This window comes from Aquila chrysaetos, chromosome 4, assembly GCF_900496995.4.
Source record: "Aquila chrysaetos chrysaetos chromosome 4, bAquChr1.4, whole genome shotgun sequence".
In the NCBI taxonomy this organism is placed as follows: domain Eukaryota; kingdom Metazoa; phylum Chordata; class Aves; order Accipitriformes; family Accipitridae; genus Aquila; species Aquila chrysaetos.
The window spans coordinates 2,902,681-2,923,738 of record NC_044007.1 but is presented as its reverse complement, the minus strand read 5'-3'; the positions used below and the strand labels follow the sequence as shown (position 1 = coordinate 2,923,738).

At 42.2% G+C, this 21,058-nt stretch overlaps 1 protein-coding gene across 21 annotated transcripts in view; it reads right to left on the bottom strand.

The window, feature by feature from the left end:
- The window catches only part of TSNARE1 (t-SNARE domain containing 1), a 488,733-nt gene that overhangs the window by 395,213 nt on the left and 72,462 nt on the right, over positions 1 to 21,058 (bottom strand). For 2 of the 21 annotated variants that reach the window (XM_030012185.1, XM_030012178.2), the window contains one exon: positions 767 to 848. The exons of the other annotated variants lie outside the window; for them this stretch is intronic. The gene's annotated coding sequence lies outside the window, so the exon portion shown is untranslated. The remainder of the gene's footprint in view (positions 1 to 766; positions 849 to 21,058) is intronic. 21 annotated transcript variants of the gene reach the window in all.

The following is a 21,058-nucleotide window of genomic DNA, read 5'->3' as shown; positions in this document are numbered from 1 at the left end:
TGCTGTATCTGCTCTGAGCCTGTGATGGTAGTGCACACAGCACGTTCATCACGCAGACATTTCCTTTACAACATCGTTACACAGAACTGCAATATTGAGTAGAAATACATACTCCCACACAAGATTTTTTTTATTCTCTATCCAAGCTTGCCTGATCTCGCTGGCCCCATTTTTTATTGTTTGGTTTTGGTTTTAGTGGCTTGATTCTACGCAAAGGATAGGATCCATATTTGAGAATTGTTTCCTCTTGCTCTTTGTATGTATGCAATCAGTTTTTAACTTACATTTTTTGTCTCACAAACTTTTTCAGCCTGAAGAAAGCATTGTTCTGAAAATGAAATATATAAAACATAAAATGAAGGAGACTCTGTAATGGAGTTGGGACATGGACCAAAAGAACTTGTATTTCAAATGTTCTATTGCACCGTTTGCTTGTGTTACATTCAAAGGTTTGGGAAGCCATACAAATCTACACAGACACAAAATAATCTACAGAAATTACAGCTGTAAGGTGCCACTGACAGCGAAAAGTGTTTTGATTGGAAAATGAAACTGAAAACTCAAGAATGAGGTGAAAAGCATGAAATAGCCTGTGCAGGAAATGTCCAAAAAAGAAATGGTGAACGGAGGAGATTTGACACCACAGTCCCCACACAAAAAAAAGAGACAAAGGGAATGAAAGAAGCCCTGTGCAAAAACGAATTGGACAAATGTTGGAGGAGTCTCCACCCTTTCCACAGGTTTTTGTTTTTGTTTCCCCTCTTACCTCAGTGGAGGATCTGGGAGATCTCTAACGGGTTTGGCCACTTTCCTCCTTCTGTGAATAAACCACAGGAAAGTCCAAACTTCTGAAAGCAAGGGAAAGAAGAGAGAACTGGAGACCCTATGGGCCTTACGTGGCTTCAGACCAGAATAAAATCCTTGGCTGAACCGATCACAGCCATAGGGCATGGCTCCCCAACACGGATCTTCCCAAGGACACAAGGTCCGTGTCCCCTCCCACCTCCCCTGAAGAGCTGCACCTCTTTGGAGACCTCTTCGGGAACACGGTGGCTGGTGAGTCCCAAAGCACATAAAGCTCTTCTGAAGACCCACCACAGAAAGTCCAAGGACACCTCTTAGTTTCCAGAACCAGTCACAAGCTCATGGCTCCTCTTCTCCCGCATTTATACTCCCCTTGGTAAATAACCTGACTAAATCACATTCAACTTGGAAAAAAAACCCAACCAACCAACCAACCAAGAAAAAAAAAACCTTAAAAGACAAGTCAGCTATGCAAAGATGAAAACTCTGGCTTTAAATTTAAAAAAGATGGAAAAGCTTATCTGTTGTACCTTTCAAATCAAAACCCAGTCTCACTATGTTATAAGGAAGGAAATGAAAACACTGCAACTGGAGCATAACTGAAATAGTTTAAGGTCAAATAAAAACCAAACAATTCAGGCAATTAAGTTCATGGGAGCACAGGGAGGGTGCACAGAGTTGTGTCTAATGGTTTTGTTCCACAATGAGATCAGAAATATTTATTCAAATTGAACAGTGCCTCCCTCTTTGTGCTGCCTTAATCCAAGGATTAAATTGTTATCCATGAAAGGTATGAGAATCTGGCCCCTAATGATTACATGCTCATAAAAATCAGAAGATATTGTTGCTATTTCAACTAAGTATCATAAACAACTGCATCAATTAAATTTTGCCAGGCACTGTACATATTGCAGATGATTCAGAATAAATTGTTTCATTGCAAAACAGAGTATTTGCAAGCTCCAGCAGGGATGGATAGTTCCACTTTAAATTGCTCTAAGGAAACACATGCCTCTACCAGGTCGTTATTTTGCGGGGAAACGTTTTGAAATCCATTTTCAAATAGTCAATTCAAAAAGTTGACATAGCCGCTCTCTGCAGATAAAATTAAGGGAAACTATAAAAGAACGAAAGGCTAAAAAAAGAAATCTGGTCCAGATGGATTCCCGGCTGAATTCTATAAAATATTTACAGATCTTCTGTCACCAAAACTTACGTTTCTTTTTGATGAGGTGGAAACCAAAGGCTCTCCACCTGTCTTTTTTTTTTTTTTTTTTTTGTTAAACCCTCACAGAAGATATAATAATGTTATGTAGGAAAAAAAAAAAAAAACAACCAACCCACAACAGACTTTAATCTCGGCTGTAATTACTGCAAGTAACTCCAATTAATCAATGTTGATTCTAAAATTCTGTGAAAAGAGATATTGTCCCTTTGCTTAATTTAGCCCAAAGTTGTTTCCTAAATTCCAGCTTCAAGAGTTTGTTCATTAAAATAGGCTTAGCTCAGATAAGCACAGGCTGATACCACCATCATTCAACACAATAAATTAACAGCCTAGTCCCATGACAGTGCTGTCTCTAGATACCAAAAGATACTTCATCAAGTGTCATAAGGGCAAAGTATCCACTTTTTCATTTAAGATCAGCCAAAAAGTTTGCAATTTTCTGCTCCTAAAAACATATGTTCCATTTGCCTACACACAGACTGCCGGACCTCAGCTCCCCCCGAAGGAGGGAGCAGTTTATGTATACGTGACATGCAGATTGACTTTATATTTTTTGTGGTCCTGTAGATGATACAGCAGAGGAACATGGAGCAGCCCTTTAAACTGCAAATAATCCCATTGGTCCTGGTAGGACTTTTGGAGAAGGATGTGACTGAGCATCAGCAACGACATCAGTAATTCAACCCTTTTGTTTCAGGGTGTGCATCCAGGTAGTGCTTGGTACTTGTGGATTTGATGTAAAAGGTAACAAGGTGAAGGCAGTGGGCTGAAACGAGGGGATGAAGGTCCAGGTCACGGCTCTCAGATCTCTTGCTCAAGGCTAGGCATCTTTGTTCTTCTCCCTGTCCTCAGTAAGGGAGTCAAAGATCTTAAAAGACGAATTCCTTCCGTAACAATGCATGTGTTAAACCTGAATTTTGATCTCTGTTGGGTGTTCTCAGCTCTATGCAGCTTAAAGAACTATCTCCTCTCATGTATTTGCAGATTAAAGGGGGAAAAAAAACAACCAACCAAAACAAAAAAAACCCCACACTGTGGTCTGTTTCCAAAACCATTTCACATATTACAGCATGAGATAAGAATCTACAACACATGAGATGTTAGGGGCGTGTCCCAGTTTTTTTAAAGCTGACCTTGGATTCGTTGTTCAATGCAGCATTATGCTTTATACAAGCAAAAGAAGAGACTACATAATGAGTTGGTCTCCACTGGATGTTGACTTGATAAGCACTACAATTAAGTCAAATTAGCATGCTGCCCTTCCTTTCCCTTCACACTTTCAGAAATGTCTCTCTAAACCAATCTATGATTACCAGTCATACATAAAAGCTTCAGAAAAATACTCCTCCACAAGCATATGGCAGAGCAAATTTGTCCAGCATTGCAGGCTTTTCATGGCATTTATCTCAAAGAAGGTATTACACAGCGATATAGATGTCTCTATGTGTTGGCTGCACTCAGAAAGGCACACAGCTATTCCTTATCCCACCGTGGTGTGTACCGTCTCCTTAGGAGACCATTCTGCTCCCCATAGATGCTTCAGACAGATGAGGACTGGAATCAGCTCTCCAGGTTCTCAGCTGTAATATCCATCCTTACCGTCAAGGCTGTGCTTTCTAGGAGCTGTATTAGACCTCACTCATATGCCATGGCAACCAAATTCAAGTGCGCTTCTTCAAAAACATCACTTATTTAAAAAAAAAAAAACAAAACAAAAAAAGAAAAAACAAAAAAAGAAGCAAGTTTAGCCAAGCACTTTATGAAAGACGTAACTCCCATACGCAACGGCCACTATTAAAAACATGGCAATAATCAGCACATTCCCATCGCAGCCACACTGTTCATGATGTTCCCTTATCTAAGGGTAGAAAGAGCACAGCGAACAGCATGTTCGCTGTCAAAACATAACAGCAGCCACTGGTATGAGTTAACCTTAACCATTAAGGTATCCCTCCTGTATCAGGATATTGTCTCGGAGTACATCAAACCAATTCAGCCTCCCTGATTTAACTGGCGCTCAGGCACGGTGAGGTGGAATAGCTCCTAAAATAACAACGTCAGACGATGTAATTTCATTAAGGCAGGCTGACCCTTGCTGCTTCTGCTCGCGTTCCTCTGTGGTATCATTTTTCAGTGATTTAGTTCACTCTCCTGCAAACCTCCTTTTTCTTTCCATCTTCCTAGTTGTGTATATATTTACAAATATAGAAGAATAAAGAGAACACAGATAAGCCCTCAAGGCATTTCTCTCCATGCTGGTCCAAACGAGAACACAAGAAGAACAAGATACTCTAAGTGTTATACAGCAGTTTGCAAGAGCGTGCACAGCCTTCCTTTAGTGGCTATTTAATTAAAAAAAAAGGTACAAGAGCTAACAGTGCCTGATGTATACATAGGGAACTCTTCAAGCTCAACTGACGGTTCTGAGAATTCAGGGTTCAAAAGTTTGCCCTGGTTTTGGCTGGGATAGAGTTAATTTTCTTTCTAGCAGTTGGTGTATTGTTATATTTTGAATTTAGTACCAGAATAATGTTGATAACTCACTGAAGTTTTCAGTTGTTGCTAAATAGTGTTTATGCTAAGTCAAGGATTTTTCAGCTTCTCATGCCCAGCCAGCAAGAAGGCTGGAGGGGCACAAGAAGTTGGGAGGGGACACAGCCAGGGCAGCTGACCCAAACTGGCCAACAGGATATTCTGTACCATGTGACATCATGCCCAGTATATAAACTGGGGGGAGTGGGGCTGGGGAGGGCGGATTGCTGCTGGGGAACTAACTGGGCATCGGTCAGTGAGTGGTGAGCGGTGAGCAATTACATTGTGCATCACTTGTTTTGTATATTCCAATCCTTTTATTATTATTATTATTATTATTATTATTATTATTGTCATTTTATTATTGTTATTATTATAATTATTAGTTTCTTCCTTTCTGTCCTATTAAACTGTTCTTATCTCAACCCACAATTTTTCCTTTTTTTCCCCCTGATTCTTTCTCCCATCCCACTGGGTGGGGGGAAGTGAGTGAGCAGCTGCGTGGTGCTTAATTGCTGGCTGGGGTTAAACCATGACAAGTTATTAAAAACTACAAAACCCCCAAACCCACTGGAACAAAATCTAGCTTTTCAATTTGCAGGGTTAAAAATCTTCCCTATACAGACATCTTGCACTGTCCTGAGGTGCAGGCAGACAACAGACCCTCAGAGAAGATGCTGTTTTTTCTTCCTCCTTGCACCTACTCACTATTTTAAGAATCCTCACAACCTATCCCAACACCAGTGTAGCATCCAGATGCTGCTCTGAAGGGGCATTAGTTAAAACAAAATGCTCACGTACACCTACTCTCTCTGTCACAGAAGTCAACACAGATAAATTAAAGTTGAAGGACTCTCAGGAGCTGGAAACTCAAGACTGACTTTACTTTGCAAAACCTGAACGGTCTGAAAACTGCATTTTCTGAAGGGAAAAGACTTGGTTATCTTTCAGGCATTTCATTCTCTAGCTCTTCTCCAGCAGTTCTGCACACACAAGTTTCTCCTTCAGTGAAAAACATTTTGGTTTTGCATATATGTAAATCTATGTATTTAAAATTACAACATACAAACTTATATTAATTTCAATTTTATAAGCTAAATAACTTCTAAAATAACTGGAAAATGAGACACCTTTCAGCATCTCTTTAAAACATTTTGATTTCTCACATGAGTCTCAATATGTTATTCTAACTGCAGTATGGATTTGTTCCTCTCTAAAAGAAGCCTATAATGAACCAAACAGAGGCACAAGAATCCCAAATAAAGAGAAGCCCCATCGGCCACAACCCAAAATCATCTGGAGAGGGTAAACACCAGCCTGCGATTTCAAGCTGTGGTCTCCAGAGAGTTTCTCCCTTTCTTAATTCTGCCAGAATTCTCCACTATCGTAGTCCATCACAACCTCTCCCGCTGTTTTACCCACCGGGAAAACCAGAAACCACATCCACTGTCCTTTGCAGAAATGTGTCAAACTTTTTCACTTAATGAAGTAAAATTCAAAAGCACTTGAATAATTTTTTGATGCATGACATGACTAAGTCAACCAAGACCTTTTCAGCCAACGTTGTAGACGGGGATGAAAGCTTCATTACAGTTCAGTACAACCATCAGAAAAGGAAAGAATTTCATAAAAAGGGTTGATTCAGTAGATCAGCATCAACCTTTCAGACAGGACTGAGTTATTTCACCCATCAGCTCCTCAAAAGAGCAATCAGATGGTCACAATTTCTGTTCGCAGTCTAGACTGAAGGTCAGCTCTCCCATTAGGGAAGCTTTGATGGCCCCATATGGATGGATACCATCAAAACGTGGAGAGGCCTTTGCATACTCAGGACATGACTTTTCCAGGCTATAACCTCTTCAGGAGGGACCAACAAAGCAAGAGCATTCAAACCCCCACGTGACAGTATTTCCACACCACTGACAAACCAAGCAGCATGCAGAATAAGAAGACACACCAGCGAAGACCAGCACTTGCCTATGAAGTGTAAGGAAAAATGTTCTCTTAAGGGACTTCAGTCTGACTGGCATATGCTTGAAGTCTCCTGCTGCCAGGACTAAAACATCCCTAGAATTATTTAATATTACAGCTGACAAGTTTCCTACCTCAGAAAGCATTGTGCACTGCTCAAGGGAATTTTGTGTTAGACCTCATCTTGATATAGAGGAGTTGATCAAAGAACTGAAAATTAGTGGCTGCTTGGGTAATTGTGACTTGGTCACTTAAAAAAAATGTATTAAAAAAAAAAAATCTAAAACAGTAATATAAACCCTTGCTGGTTTTAAAAGGCCTGTTTTACAAAGGCCTGTAAGTAGAAAAAGAAAAGGGTAACTGGATGTGTAAAAGGTGATAAAAATATCAACAACATGCAGGAATTTCACAGGTATCCCTTCCTGGATGTACACAATTCTCAGTTAGGGAAGACGGCAACCCCTCTTACATGGGGTAAAGAATTGTACAAAACACTCTAAAAGCATATGCTCATATATGAACTTGGGGGAAAAAAAGAAGGAAAACCAACCAATGAACCAAACAAAACCCACAACCTCCCCTCCCCACCAACAAAAAAAAAACCCCAAGAAATCTACGGACAAGAAAACCCAATTAAGTTAAAAAAATAAAGGGCGGGGAGGGGAAAGCTAACTTTCACAATGGAGCTGGTGCAGGACAGGACAGGAGAGGCTGAACTCAAAAATAACACAGGAAAATCAGGAATGTTTGTAACTTTTTTCTACACCTTTGCAAAATATCTGGAAAACATTCAAATACAAAATTTCACTGAAAGCCAGTGGAAATTATTGTACACCCCATCAGTTGCTCAGGAAAATTCAAAAATAGCAGCTCATATGTGATTAAATTCAGCAAGCCTCAGTAACATAAGCACCAACACTGTGAAAGAGCAGGGCAAGCAGCGATTTGGCTCATTAGTGCTGATTTGTGACACCATTTGGAAAAAATCAAGGGAATTCCAGAAGAAAAGCTAACGTTGAATCAAAGCTAAGGGTAAAGCAGATAATACAGTGCTCATTAATGGCCTGCCAGCCTAACAACAAATCCAGGAAAAGAAGCGAGGAAAAAAAAAAAAAAAAAAGAAAAAATAAGAAGAAACAGCTGATGCTGGACTCAATTATTAAAGGAGAATATTTTAATTTCCTGATGCAATGGAAAACTTAACCCTTGCTTTCTCTCCAGCAAGGGATAGCTCAATGTGTTTGTTCTCCAACTACTGGTAACCTAATGCTCAGCCATGAGAAACACTTATTAAATATTCAAATCAGTATGGATTTATGGAAACCATGGTTTATTGAACTCGGTGACGTGTTTTCATCCACAAGATCACAAGTCACACTGATAAGGATGTCAACACCGAAGTCCACGAGGCGGAGCACTGTCTTGAGTGACCAAAGAAAACCAATGCATCTCAGAATAAAAAACCTCATCAATCACAAGATATCAGGCTATAATGACATGCATGCAATTACCAGAGATGGGACATGTTTCCAGAATAGTCCAATGGGAATGGATTCTTTGCTGGCCCCAGGTCGTTTTTATCAATGACTTTGCAGAAACAGTTTAAGGTTGTGCAAGGATCAGTGGAATTGGTTAAAAATGTTGTGCCAACAGGTCACCGACATGGGGAGGTCACTTCCACGCTTCCCAGCGCTGCCCCCAGTCATGGCCACACTGAGTCCAACTACAGCCAAGTTCTATGAAACATTGACCAAGCATCAAAAGAGAAGCCAGAGAAATATTCAAATATTGGAAATGCAGAGTTTTTCCATGACTGTGATATGTTTAGCTTAATTAAAGATACATTTTGGTGCAACTTTATCTAAATGTTTATGTATTCATCATCATTGTATGGAAATAATCTTTAACTGACTCTTTGATTAGCCAAACAAGCCAACTCACCATAGACTGAACTTTAAACTTGGTCACAAATCAGAAACCAGGTGAAAATTTCCATCAGGAGGGATCATTACCATTGAAAAAAATCTGCTGTGGAGATGTAAAAAAATAAAACAGCAATGAGATATAATCAAAGTTTATATTTCCCTCCCCCACTTAAAAGATATGATTTAGTTCAGAGGGAAAATAACTGAAGGAAAAAAAGACTTAGGGTATTCGCTATATAAAAGGTCAGATGAGATAATGAGAGTGATTCCTTCTGGCTTTATAATCTGCTTCTCCGCTGCCACTGAAATAACTGGAGCTACACTCAGTGGCAAAGCTCAGCACATACATGGATGCAAAGCTCATAACTGCCTTGGTGGATTTTTTGGAAGAGAGAGAAAAGATCTGGGGTGGCTTCAAGCAGCGTCACCCAGCCTTTCCATGGCTGCAAAGTGCGTAGCAACATCTTCGTTAGCATTTGGGTGCTATTTCAACAACATTTTCTCTAGGATGGTGATTCTGCCACTGATGTTCCTGATCAGAGCTGAGCTAACTTGATTATTCTCTGGTAGCCCAACATTATTTTGAGTGAAACAAGTGGATTTGGGGCACAAATGAATTTTCTTTGGGATCATGTTTCTCCAGCATTTCCTTCATTCTCTTTGCAGTACGGTAGGCTGATTCCAGCTGTGACAAGTATCTTTCCCCATCTCTGTCCTGCCCACTCATTTCACTTCTCTGCCTTTGCTTCTCCTCCTCCTGCCTTTCCTTTGTTATAGATACCAAATTAACTGCTTAATTCAGGTGTCTCCTTTGAGGTACCTTATGGGGGCAAAGCACACTAGCCCTGAGCTTGCACCGACAGACCTTCTTTTGGTGCACAGAAACTACACATGAACACACCTGAAGTATTTTAGCAAGTAATAAAAATAGAAAAATATTAATTACAAAAATCCCTGAAACAACCTCCTGTCTCAGGAAGCCCACTAACCCTCATCTTTTAATAAATCACTTCCCATCAACTCCAGCATCTTGAAACTTGCCCAGTTCCCATTTTCAACTAAATTATGAATGTCTATGAAAATGAAAGCAAAAGCCTTTGAGAGTATGCCACTTCTTCCACCCTTCTTTTTTATAGCATTATCTTCAAATTCCATTTTGTGATGCTCTTTAAACCCAATGTCAGAGTTCAGTCATTCAAGTCAGGAGGGCCATGAGCCTTGGGTCCCAAGCACGTCCCAGCGTGGAAAGGCTGCCAAGTAACGCTCTTTTCAAAACAAATTATTTTGGAGGCAATTGCCAGCACTTTTCTCTTGCAAAATCATTGCTTCCCCTGGGCACAGGTGGGATAGACCTGCTCCATATCAAACATATTTCCATTCCTCCTACCAATGAGAAATAGGAACCACAGGACAGAAACTAAAACCACTGAAAAGCCCCGTAAAATCTCCAGTTGACAAGAAGGGATAAGAGGTTAATTCAGACTAGGTTACTGTGACCAGTTCAAGAACTCGCTCCCTTGGCACACAAAAACTGAAGCTCCTAAAAGAAAGAAGCATCACCTTCCTCCAGATCCTCCCCAAAATGCCAAATCACATGGCAAGCACACTGCCTTCTAGCACAGCCTTCCGACTTCACTTACATCCAGAATATTGTCCTTTGGTCCTTGCAGCAGCAAAGACAATTTAAGTGAAAAACTGATGTTCAGCAGAAAATCATGAGCTTATGTCCCAGGAATCCAGGCTAAAAAAACAAAAAAAGTCTCCTTTGCCACTAAGCTTGTCAGGTTTTCCAAGCTATGCTCTCTGGATCAGTAACCTCTCTTCTGGAGGTTTGTCTTGAACCGGTGGCTGGAGTCAACAGCAGTGCCTACCAACACACCAGCTTTTCTGTCTGAAGTCCGTAAAAAAGAAATCATCCTCTTCCCCAGGAGCTATTTACATTCTACACTTGCTTCTGTCTTTGTGGAAATGTTTAAATTATACAAATAAATCGCATCCTTACTCTTCTCCATTAAATATTAAAAGGGTTTTTTGTTCATTCATTCGGGGTTTTTTGCTGTTTGCTCCTTTATTTTTTTTAAATTTAGAAACGGAATGCAAAGAAACAACAATGTTCAACTTTGCATTAGTGCTGGTCTACCTAAATTATTGTATTACAAACATACATCTTTCTCATCTTTGCACAAAATTTGTTTGATAATGGGAGTTTACAATATTCTTGATATCTCACCTAGTAGAGTGTTTTTTTCCAGGAAAGCACAAGTATAAACAAAAATCTCTTATGCAAGAATACATAAAACCCTTAACATTATCTAGTGTAGTAAATACAGCACCAGGAAGGGAAAAAAAAGAAAGTAAATTTAAAAAAAAAAAAAAGAAAAAAGAAAAATAAGAATGGATTCATTAGAATGGGGGATTTACACGTAGAGAAACTTAGAAAATTTGGACAGACAGATCCTATTTTAGGTCACAGCTTGAAACGACTGCTGGTTTTCTTCATTACAGCAGCTCTGGGACCTAGAAAGGAGGCTGGGATGTTGTTACACAGGGTTTGAATTTACAGTGGAGGTAAAAGGGAAACAAAAGTACAGGCTTGTCACTTTTTCTATATGTCGATGTGTAAAGATGCACAAAGGATCCCAACATCTGTATTTGCAAGAATCGGGACAACACTGCCCTCAGACAAAACTCCTCAAAATGCAGCTATACCAGACAAGGGGCAAAATCTGATCCACGTAGAAACTATCACCAGCAGGACCCAAATGTGCTTCAAGGCCAGGAGGAATGACAGATGCAGAGGCAGAAGAGTGGACGAGTTGGCTCTCCGTGACACATCAGGCACCAGGGGAGCAGCACGGTCCCAGCTTGCAAACCACTGCGCAGAAGCACAACTAGATGGGTCCCATCAACATGGCTCTCCCAACTGTCAAACCCATCTTTGGCTTCACTCCTATTCATAGAAACATAGAAGAGAATCATGGAACCATTTAGGTTGGAAAAGACCTTTACAACCACCGAGTCCAACCGCAAACCTAACACTGCCAACTCCACCACTAAACCATGTCCCTAAGCACCACGTCTACACATCTTTTAAATACCTCCAGGGATGGTGACTCCACCACTTCCCTGGGCAGCCTGTTCCAATGCTTGACAACCCTTGCGGGGAAGAAGTTTTTCCTAATATCCAATCTAAACCTCCCCTGGCACAACTTGAGGGCATTCCCTCTTGTCCTATTGCTTGTTACTTGGAAGAAGAGACCGACAACCACCTGGCTACAACCTCCTTTCAGGTAGTTGTAGAGAGCGATCAGGTCTCCCCTCAGCCTCCTTTTCTCCAGGCTAAACAACCCCCGCTCCCTCAGCTGCTTCTCATAAGACTTGTTCTTCAGACCTTTCACCAGCTTTGTTGCTCTTCTCTGGACACGCTCCAGCACCTCCATGCCTTTCTTGTAGTGAGGGGCCCAAAACTGAACACAGTATTCAAGGTGCGGCCTCACCAGGGCCGAGTACAGGGGGACGATCACTTCCCTAAATTCGTACAGTCTGGCTTCACACACAGCATGTGCTTTCAAGTAGTCTTCTCACCAAACTTCCCATTTCTGGGCCAAATCGACTCCTTTCTGCCCTTTTCCTATTGTCTTCCACCAGCAGAGGTTTGGGTGCCTTCTAAGGAAATCTTCCCACTCTTCTCCCCTACTTTAAGGGCACTCCTATTTATTTCCCAGTGGTTCCTGAGGCCCCAAAACCACCCACAAACCAGGAACCAAACCCAAATGAGTTCTAGCCCACCATCTAAACCACTCTGATGACCCTCATCTAAAAACCTTGATTTATGCATTCTCAAAGAAAGATATGGAGACAGACAGCAGAAGAATGATTAGAAAAAACCCACTGAGACACAGGACATGGCCAGATGGTGAAGAGCGTGCCACTGGAAACCTCTGTGCTCTTGGCCACCAGCCTGGGAGACTGCTAGGTCCTTTCCATCTGTCAAAATCCACCATGCCCATGCCCAAGTTAAGGGCTGCTGTTTTGGTTTTCAGCACAACAGCTTCGAGCTCACTGCTCTGAGGAGTGCCATGGGATACTCAGAGCCTGAAAGATGCTATATAAAACCACCATCTCATTTTATTCATTTTACAGCTGGACCCACGGCTCCAGAAGAGATTTCACCAGGCTGGGAAGCACATGAGCAACAGCTCATCCAGGGAAGGGAGGGGGCCCTTAAGTCCTCAAAAAGAGGAAAAGGAAAGACAAAGTTCAGCCTTGCAGATCCAAAAGAGCAAATGAAGGCAAGTCAGGGCTCTAGATGCTTGAAGCAAGCTTCATCCGACCAGGTGGGAACAACCGTCTAGGAGACCTGGTCACTCAGGGGATACCTCAAAAGCACACGGAGCAACTTTTAGGTAAGATTTAAAGGAACAAGTTTTGGCTTCTTGCTGATGCCCTTTTTATTTTGCCTATTTTCTAATTTAGATAAAAATCAGCCTTTCTGCCCCTGTAGAGGTGTTCTTGGCACCTTAGGTCTGCAGTGGGTGTTGCGTGGCAGAGCCAGGACTCTGTGCAACCTCTGCTTCGTTCAAACCATCCACAGGGGAGGCAGAAGGTTTTACCTTAGTTTTTAAAACCAGTTCGTGGTTCCATCTCTCCCCCTTCCAGGTGAGATTTTTCATTTGCATCGACATGTTAGCAGGCAGGTCCTGCCATACCTGAACAAGAACAACGATGGAAAGATAGTATTTCCAAAATAAAGACATGAGGCATGAAGTTTAAAGGTTCTTCATGTGGCATACAGTGAATAGGATAGAAAGGCTATAAAGCCTGTCCTTTCACACCAAGAGTTGCAGTTCCTATGTTATACAGGCATATCAGCTTCCTCTCTGCTCCTCCTGAGAGAAACCACAGAGCAAAACTCCCTTAAAAGCCCTTTTTCCCCACATCAGGGCTATTTCAAAGCTTCGTTAGATGAGATTAACACCAAAGGACATGTACTGGGTGTCCATGTCCAGGTGTTGGGGATATTTCCTGCAGGAGCTGCGGCCGTGGAGAGCCCGGGCGGGAGCAGGTTGTCCCTGAAGGACTGCAGCCCGGGGAAGGGCCCGCGCTGGAGCAGGGAGACGTGTGAGGAGGGAGGAGCGGCCGAGAGGGGCTGGGGGGGATGGACCGCAACCCCTGTCCCCAGCCCCTGTGCTGCCCCTCGGGGGGAGAGGGGTCGGGAGTGAAGGGGTGACATTGGGCCTGGGAAAAAATCTGGGGTATGGAGGGAAGGTGTGGGTTTAATTTTATCTTTGTTTCTCACTACCCAGATCTATTTTAATTTGCAATAAATTTATTTTTTCCCAAGTCGAGTCTGTTTTGTCCATGATGGTAATTGGTAAGTGATCTCCCTGTCTTTATCTTGACCCATGAGCTTTCTTATCCTATCTTCTCCTCTCATCCAGCTGGGGATGGGGGGAAGTGAGCGGCTGGGTGGGTGCTTGGCTGTTTGCAGAGGCTAATCCACCACAGGCAGCAACAGGTATAAAAAACAGCAGCTGAAAGGTAAAATTAGAAAGCTCCTGTTCAACAATGTCCAAATGCTTAACTCTGTTCCTATGACTCTTCTCCCGATCTAGCTCCTGCCTCACACATCCATTGACTCTCTTGTTGTGACCTGCTCCTCCAGTTTCCCAGCTCTGTCCTCTCCTCCTCCCCTCTTGTTTCCATCCACAAAGACACAAATCATGCACGCACCTTCCAGACCCACCTAGGTGTATACAGCTACCTCAGTTGTGATGACCATCTCAAATGTTACCAAGATTAGAGGAAGTTTCTTTTCTTGAGTACTCCTCAAGGGCCAGTTTCCAGTTCTGGCAGGAACCTGGTCACCTCCTGCAGCGCCCATTTGGGTTTGTGGCCTCATGGCACAGGGAAGGAGGGCTGCTCCCACAACCTCATCTTCCAACTATTGCAACCCCTGTTTCTCCAGCTTTGATATATGCAACTTACCCAGCTTTACAAAATCCAGAGTGTTCATGCAAAAATCATTTTTCCCTTACCCTGACATCTAACCCTACCATTCTTCCATTTGCTCCCCATTCCCATACAAGACAGCATTTCGCACTTGCAAATCTCTTTGCAACCTATCCCTTCCTCTCTTGCAACATCAAGATATTCAACATATGAGCACCCTTTAAAACATTTCTCCACCATCTGAAATGAACACTTTCACATGGAAGCTGCTTTTTTTCTCCTGTGGTTATATAGCACCTGGGATCTCCAGGTTGCCTTTTTAAAAAGAGGCAAAACAGAGCTACGATGAATTGCACACAAAAAAAAAAATACTGAAAGGCCTTAATAGCAGAAAACAGCAGAGATACAATAAAAAAAAAAAAAATTAAAATCCACAAATTTGCATTCACCCCAGCTTTGATTTTGGCTATTAATGTGAAAATGATAGCTACTCAGATCTGCTCTGCTGCAAATTGCTCAAGTTCAGATTCATCCACCTTAAAAGCAAGGTAATAAGGAAAAATTTCTTATTCATCTACGTTATGTTTACCTGTAAGTGATGATATGGGCCATGATACAAATGCACATAAAATCACCATGTTTGATTCTTAAAGCATGGATATATAATGAGTTATTTAAGTGCCATTCTAGCTACATGCAGCACAACTTCCCTTGGTCCAGTGAAATTAGTCCAGGCAGCTTTACTCCAGGATTTCATAAACTTAAATTTAAAATAGACAGTTTAGTTTGCTCTCTTCTAGAACTTTAAAAGCTTGTCCAATTCCCATTTATTGCCTTTTAACTCATTTGTGTGAACATAAGGTATCTTCCAAAGTAAAAGTCCAGCCCCAAGCAAGAGTATCAAAAATTACTGAATCCACTAATTCCTTCTGCAGTTTATCCTACTGGTTGTAATGTCCATGGCTGGAGGTGCGCAAACACCTTCTCTCTCCTGTGAATTTACTGTCTTCCTGTTCCACCATCGCATTCTTTCCCTGAACCCACATTTCTGGATAATTTTATGCTAGATTATGTATCTAGAATGAGGAGGCACACAATTACATTGCGTGGGTTGTAACACATTTTCCCTATTAAACGTGGTAGTCTATGGTCTGCAGAAACCAGTGAGAATTATTATTGACTACAAGAAGATACTGGGGGGAGGAGGGGTGGGGTGTGGGTTAGTTTTTGGGGGGGGTTGTTGGTTTTTTGTTTGTTTCTTGGTTTTGTTTTATTTCTTGCAGACTACAAAAAACTTGCATAACCTGCTTTGACTTCTCTGTCCCCAGCAACCTCCAGATGGGAAAGAGCACTAGGGGAAGGTTGAAAAACCCAACCCATAGCAATCAAGATCTTGCAATTTTCAGCTCAAACTCCACTGCAAGTTCTGACTTCTCTGACATACAGTACCTTCCACTCACCTTTTATCAGCTCACTCTTTCCTAAGCAAGTTAGTGCCAGTGGTTTGAACATCCCCATCAAGTGACACATCCATTAACACCAGTCCTACCAAATTTCTTCTCAAAAGCAGAATTCCCCAATTCCTCTTCTTCACCACATTTAGCTCCCATACACCACCACAGTGTGACAAACAGATTTATAAATTTTAAGCAGTAATTCATTTTTATCAGCAGTGAAGATGATTGGAGGTAGGGGATTGGGGAAGAAGGGCATAAAAAAAAAAAAAAAATATGCAGGGAGCTGCTGATGGAGCAGCAAGAATGAAGCTCCAGATGTTCAAATACTTCTGCTGGCCGGAGAGCTACCCCGTATAAGATTGTGTTTTCCAGTCTGCAAGAGGACAGCAAAGCAAGTGGCAAACACCACAGGCAGTGGTGAAGCATCCCCATGGGCTGCATCGTTAGCTCCCTGCTGTGCCAGTATGCTGAAGAGCAAAACAGTGCAGACCTGGGGGCAAAAATACGATACATGGCTCCATCCCACGTCCCTTAGACCACCGTGCTCTAAGTGCACATCCCTCTCCATCTACATTTGGCTTCCCATGGAGGAAAAGAAGAAAGGAAGAGAAAGAGAAAGAGTAAATAAAAGCAGGATGACATTTTCCTGAGGACATTTATCTACTCTCCCACTTTGCCCTACAGACATTGTCCATGTCTCCACCATGCACAGCCTCGTCCATGCAACAGCAATGCCCACCCATGAGCTGCTAACCAGGTTACAGAGCAAAGGAGGGAAAAGGGGATTTAATGAAAACCCATATCATGAAGATGCCGCCAATCAACGTCCTGTGTGCAACAGCATTTCATGCAAAACTAAATTCATTTGCAGGCATTCAAATAATTAAGCAAATGCATAAAAAATAGCAGTTTTACCATCCTTTAATGCTCAAAAACCCCCAAGAGACCATTGTGGAAGTTAAGTGCTCAGCTGAACTGAGTATTTTAAATCTGTAGAAAGATACTGACTCAGATCACAACGCTCCAGACAAGCAGTACCTAACTCGTCAGAGACTCTGTTTGCCGCTGTATTTAATGCATGCTGAGCAAGCTGCACTCCCGCATCGCTGCTCACTAAAGGTGCTCAGACGTGCCAGTAATTTCCCAAGCAGCGAAATGAACCCAAAGACTGCACACAAACTACATCTTTGAGAAAGAAAAGACAAGGATAGGTGAAAATGAAATTAGGGAAAAAAAAAAAAAAAAAAAAGAAAAACTAAAAAAAGAAATAGAACCTTCCAACCTCCACAGGTTGTCACTGTATTGTTCCTCTTTCCTCTCTGTCCCTGTAAAAATCCAAGTTTTAGCCATACTCAACAAATTCATGATTTATAAAACTATCAGCCTTTCTACGTATCGTTCCATAGTTGCTCTAAAAAAAGCTGTTATTTTGGTGGGAAGATGCAGTAGTGGGTATATAGAGTAACCAATAAAGCCCAAATCTCCCTATTTCACTTCCATAAGAACCTCTCCAGAACTTCAGAATGGAAGACCACCTCTAATACTACTTTTTATTGGTGAATAACTCCATTTTACAGTCTCTCTGCATGCACCTTGGATTCCCACGTGGCCATCCAGGAGCTCCAAAATGTCACGTCTGTTATTAAAAATAACATCCAGATGCATTTTTCTTAGTTCGTTCATGAGAAGAGGTGCTTCTTTCTCGGTGAACTTTCAGCCTGCTTCAGCAAGCAGAACTGGCTCACTTCACCCACAAACCACCGCATCCCTTTTACATTATTCATACTCCAAATTGCTATTTCTCTGCATTAGCAAACAAGAACATAATGTCCAGGGTTTCATTTTTATGTCTTTCAATGAAGTGAAAATGCTGTCGATGGATTTCCTCCTCAAGCAAAAAGTTTGCTGGACCAACAGCCTGCTGTAATTAAGGTTAGAAACCTCAATTAAAAAGAAAATCCAGCTTTTGGTATGTTGTTTCTTCCTGACAGAATTGCTGCTTCTGTATGTGATGGGTGAATTACAGAACACTGCCAGATAAAAAATGTCGTATAAATATAAAATGACAGGGATTGTTAAAGATTATTCTGAGTTAAAAATCAACGCACTGCAGTGACAGTTTTTTAAAGGTGCTGGACTAACAGGCAAAGAATTGTAGATGGAAAAGAAGTAATTAGGGAGGCAACTCCTGTCCTTGACCTGGCTGCCATCCCAATCTTCAGGGCATTTTTCATGGCCTGAAGCTTTCACCAGTTCTATATTGACAGATGGGGAGTGGGGGAAAAAAAAAAAAAGAAAAAAAAAGAAAAAAAGCTTTATGTAGGACCTTTTACATATTAATTAAAAACCTGCTGATGAGACAGAAGCAACAAAGCAAGTCACGTTATTGCCTATGGAGCATCCTCCAATGACGGCAGGTGCTGGCAAATGCCGATATTTCTTGCTCCTGGGAAACTTCTTGGGATTTGCTCACATTCAGAGGAGCTGCACATCTCTGTGCTTATTTTGCTCTGCATGTAAGAAAAACAAAACAAAACAAACAAAAAAATACAAAGAAGAACTAACGACAACAAACAAGCCACCAAAAATAAGGAAAGGTTGTATTTCCCAGCCAGTCAGGCTGCACTGAGCAATCACCCGTGATTTCTTTTGGCACCAATTACCCTCCCAGCTATACTTCCAAGCTCAACATGCATCACCTCATGGAGAGCTGTACAGAAGAACACGCTGCAGAGAAGGACCAAGCAGCACCAACATGCAAGTAGATTCAAATCAACAGGGAAGGGAATAAAAATGAGTAAGTAAATAAATGTGTGCAAATATATATTATATAAAATGTATATCCTATATATAAAATATAATAAATAAAATGTGTGCAAATATAAACACATATTTGGGTAACTTCATACCAAACATGTTTGGCTTAATGGCTTGAGCAGCAGCAGGTTAACCAGAGAGACCCTCTGCTCCTCACTCACCTTCATCCTTGGTCACTTGGGATGCTTGAGCAAAGTGACGGAACATCCCAGCTCTCTTCCTACCCCATTCATTGGCTGCATTTATGAAGCCCTATTTCACAGCTAAAGACATGTTAACTGCAAGGAGATTTGCCATCCTTTCCCCAAAAATGGGTGGGAATGATGCAAAGAGCAATGGGATTCCCCTCCTGTCTCTACCACTTCGGAGGGTTTTTTTATTCTGAGTTTCCTTTGCAGCAGAACTTGCATATATTAAACATCGAAGATGGGTGGAAGGAGCAGGGAGGGAAACAGAAGGGGGAGGGAGGCATAATGTAATTATAACACCTAAGCCACTCTATTACAGAGCTGCAGGGGACAAGGACAGAGAGATCAGGTACTCAGCAGCACATGCCTGCCTTGAATAAATCCTGCTACTCTCGTGTGCTTTGCCAGCACAGCTCCAGCCTCAACACCTTCAGCATCAGGGGCAGGAGCTGCCTGTCCTGAGCATCATGGTTTACACCAACCGGACAACGGAGAGAAGCCGTTCTGGTCCCCCTGGCCAAGCGTGATGCAGATGAAGCACAGCAGAGCCTTAATTAGAGAAGAAGAATTGATAAGCATGTCAAGGTGACGGTGGGGGGGGTTCTGTAAAGGTGAGTTTTGCAGGACACGGGGCTGTCTGGATGCTGGTGCTACATCTGCCTCTGGCACCGGACATCTGCGGCCACCGCAGCAGGTGGGCTCCTGCAGCAAAAGCCAGGTTGTGTAAAACACCATTTACCAAATGCATTCGCTTCCTCTGAGTCAGAGCCATTAACTTTTTCTCCCATTGGTGGAGTAAAAGTGAGTGCCACCACAGAGACAGGAGCCTCCTTTGCCTTGAACTTCATCAGATGTGCCAAAATCTCAGGGTGGATGCAGAGCACTGACATTTTAGAAAGGGGCGGAGGGGAAATACAAATTAAATTCAGATTTTCATTGCACAAACAAGGCACACTTGGAGAATGGAGAGGGATGAAATTCTCAACCGTATGCCACTGTGTCACTTCCAGAGAGTTGCTTTTCTGACTACCGCCGTACTTCAGATGGCAGTTTTAAAGGTTATGGCTGAAGGGGCTCTTCCAGCAAAGCCTTCAATGAACTTTGAGCAAAATAAAAATACCCGCACAAACAAGCCAACAACAAGAGCAAGGCAAGGACAAAACTTCTGAGCAACCACCGCAAATACCCACGGGGCTGTTGCCTTGCTTGGGAAGCCTCACTGCTGCCCTGCCTTCTGCAACACCCTCCCAAACTCATTTACTAGCAGGATCATTCATAGCAGCATCCAGGTTCAGTAAACAGTGAGGCACATCCTACCACAAGGTCAAGAGCAATCTAGAACTGTAATTCATATCTGTCCGGCCAGGCAACACGAGTGTACAGCATCACTTGCATTTTCAGGCAAAATGTTTCCATTTTCAGATATCTGCTACCGGCAGTGAACCGCTCGCGAATAATCTATCATGATATGAGCTTCGAGAAATTTTTAGAGGAAGCGATTGAGGATAACCAAGTTCAAATAGGGTTTAAAGAAAAAAACTACTAATTCACACGTGGGAAAACAGCAAACAAGCCATAAATTATGAATTAATAAACTCCACCCAGCCAACCACCCTCACTACCTCTCTCTATTTTGACTTGAGCAATAAAATCCTATGAATTTACACAGTTCTCCAGTAATCACCATCATCTTGCTGGTGCCTAAATTACAGTTGCAAGTAGGTCCTGCAGGGTGGGCTGAGGCCCCTCTGTGCCAGCTGTCATAGAGACATCACCTCCCAACGGAGTCAGAAGTTGGCATAGAAAGATGAGACACCGGATGCCTCCTGGGAAATGGCAATGCATATGGGAACAACCAGACACATCAGCATCATGAAGGCATCTCAACAGGAGTATGAGGTCTACCAGGGCCTGTTTCTCCAGATGGACCTTCTCACCTCCAAACTTCATTTCCATCTCAAGACACTTCTCCCTGGACATGGTTTCCCCCAAGGGCCATTCCACAGCTTCACCAGGTGAGACCATCAGGGGTACCATCACAACCCAATGGTTATAAAACTGGCCACAGCTAGCAGAAACCAAGCTGTAAGCTCCGCCAGAGAAAAGGTGGTATCCAGAAGCACCACCCAGCTGAAAAGCCATGGCAAGCAGGAGAGGCATGCTCAGTCTCGGTGACATTTCTTG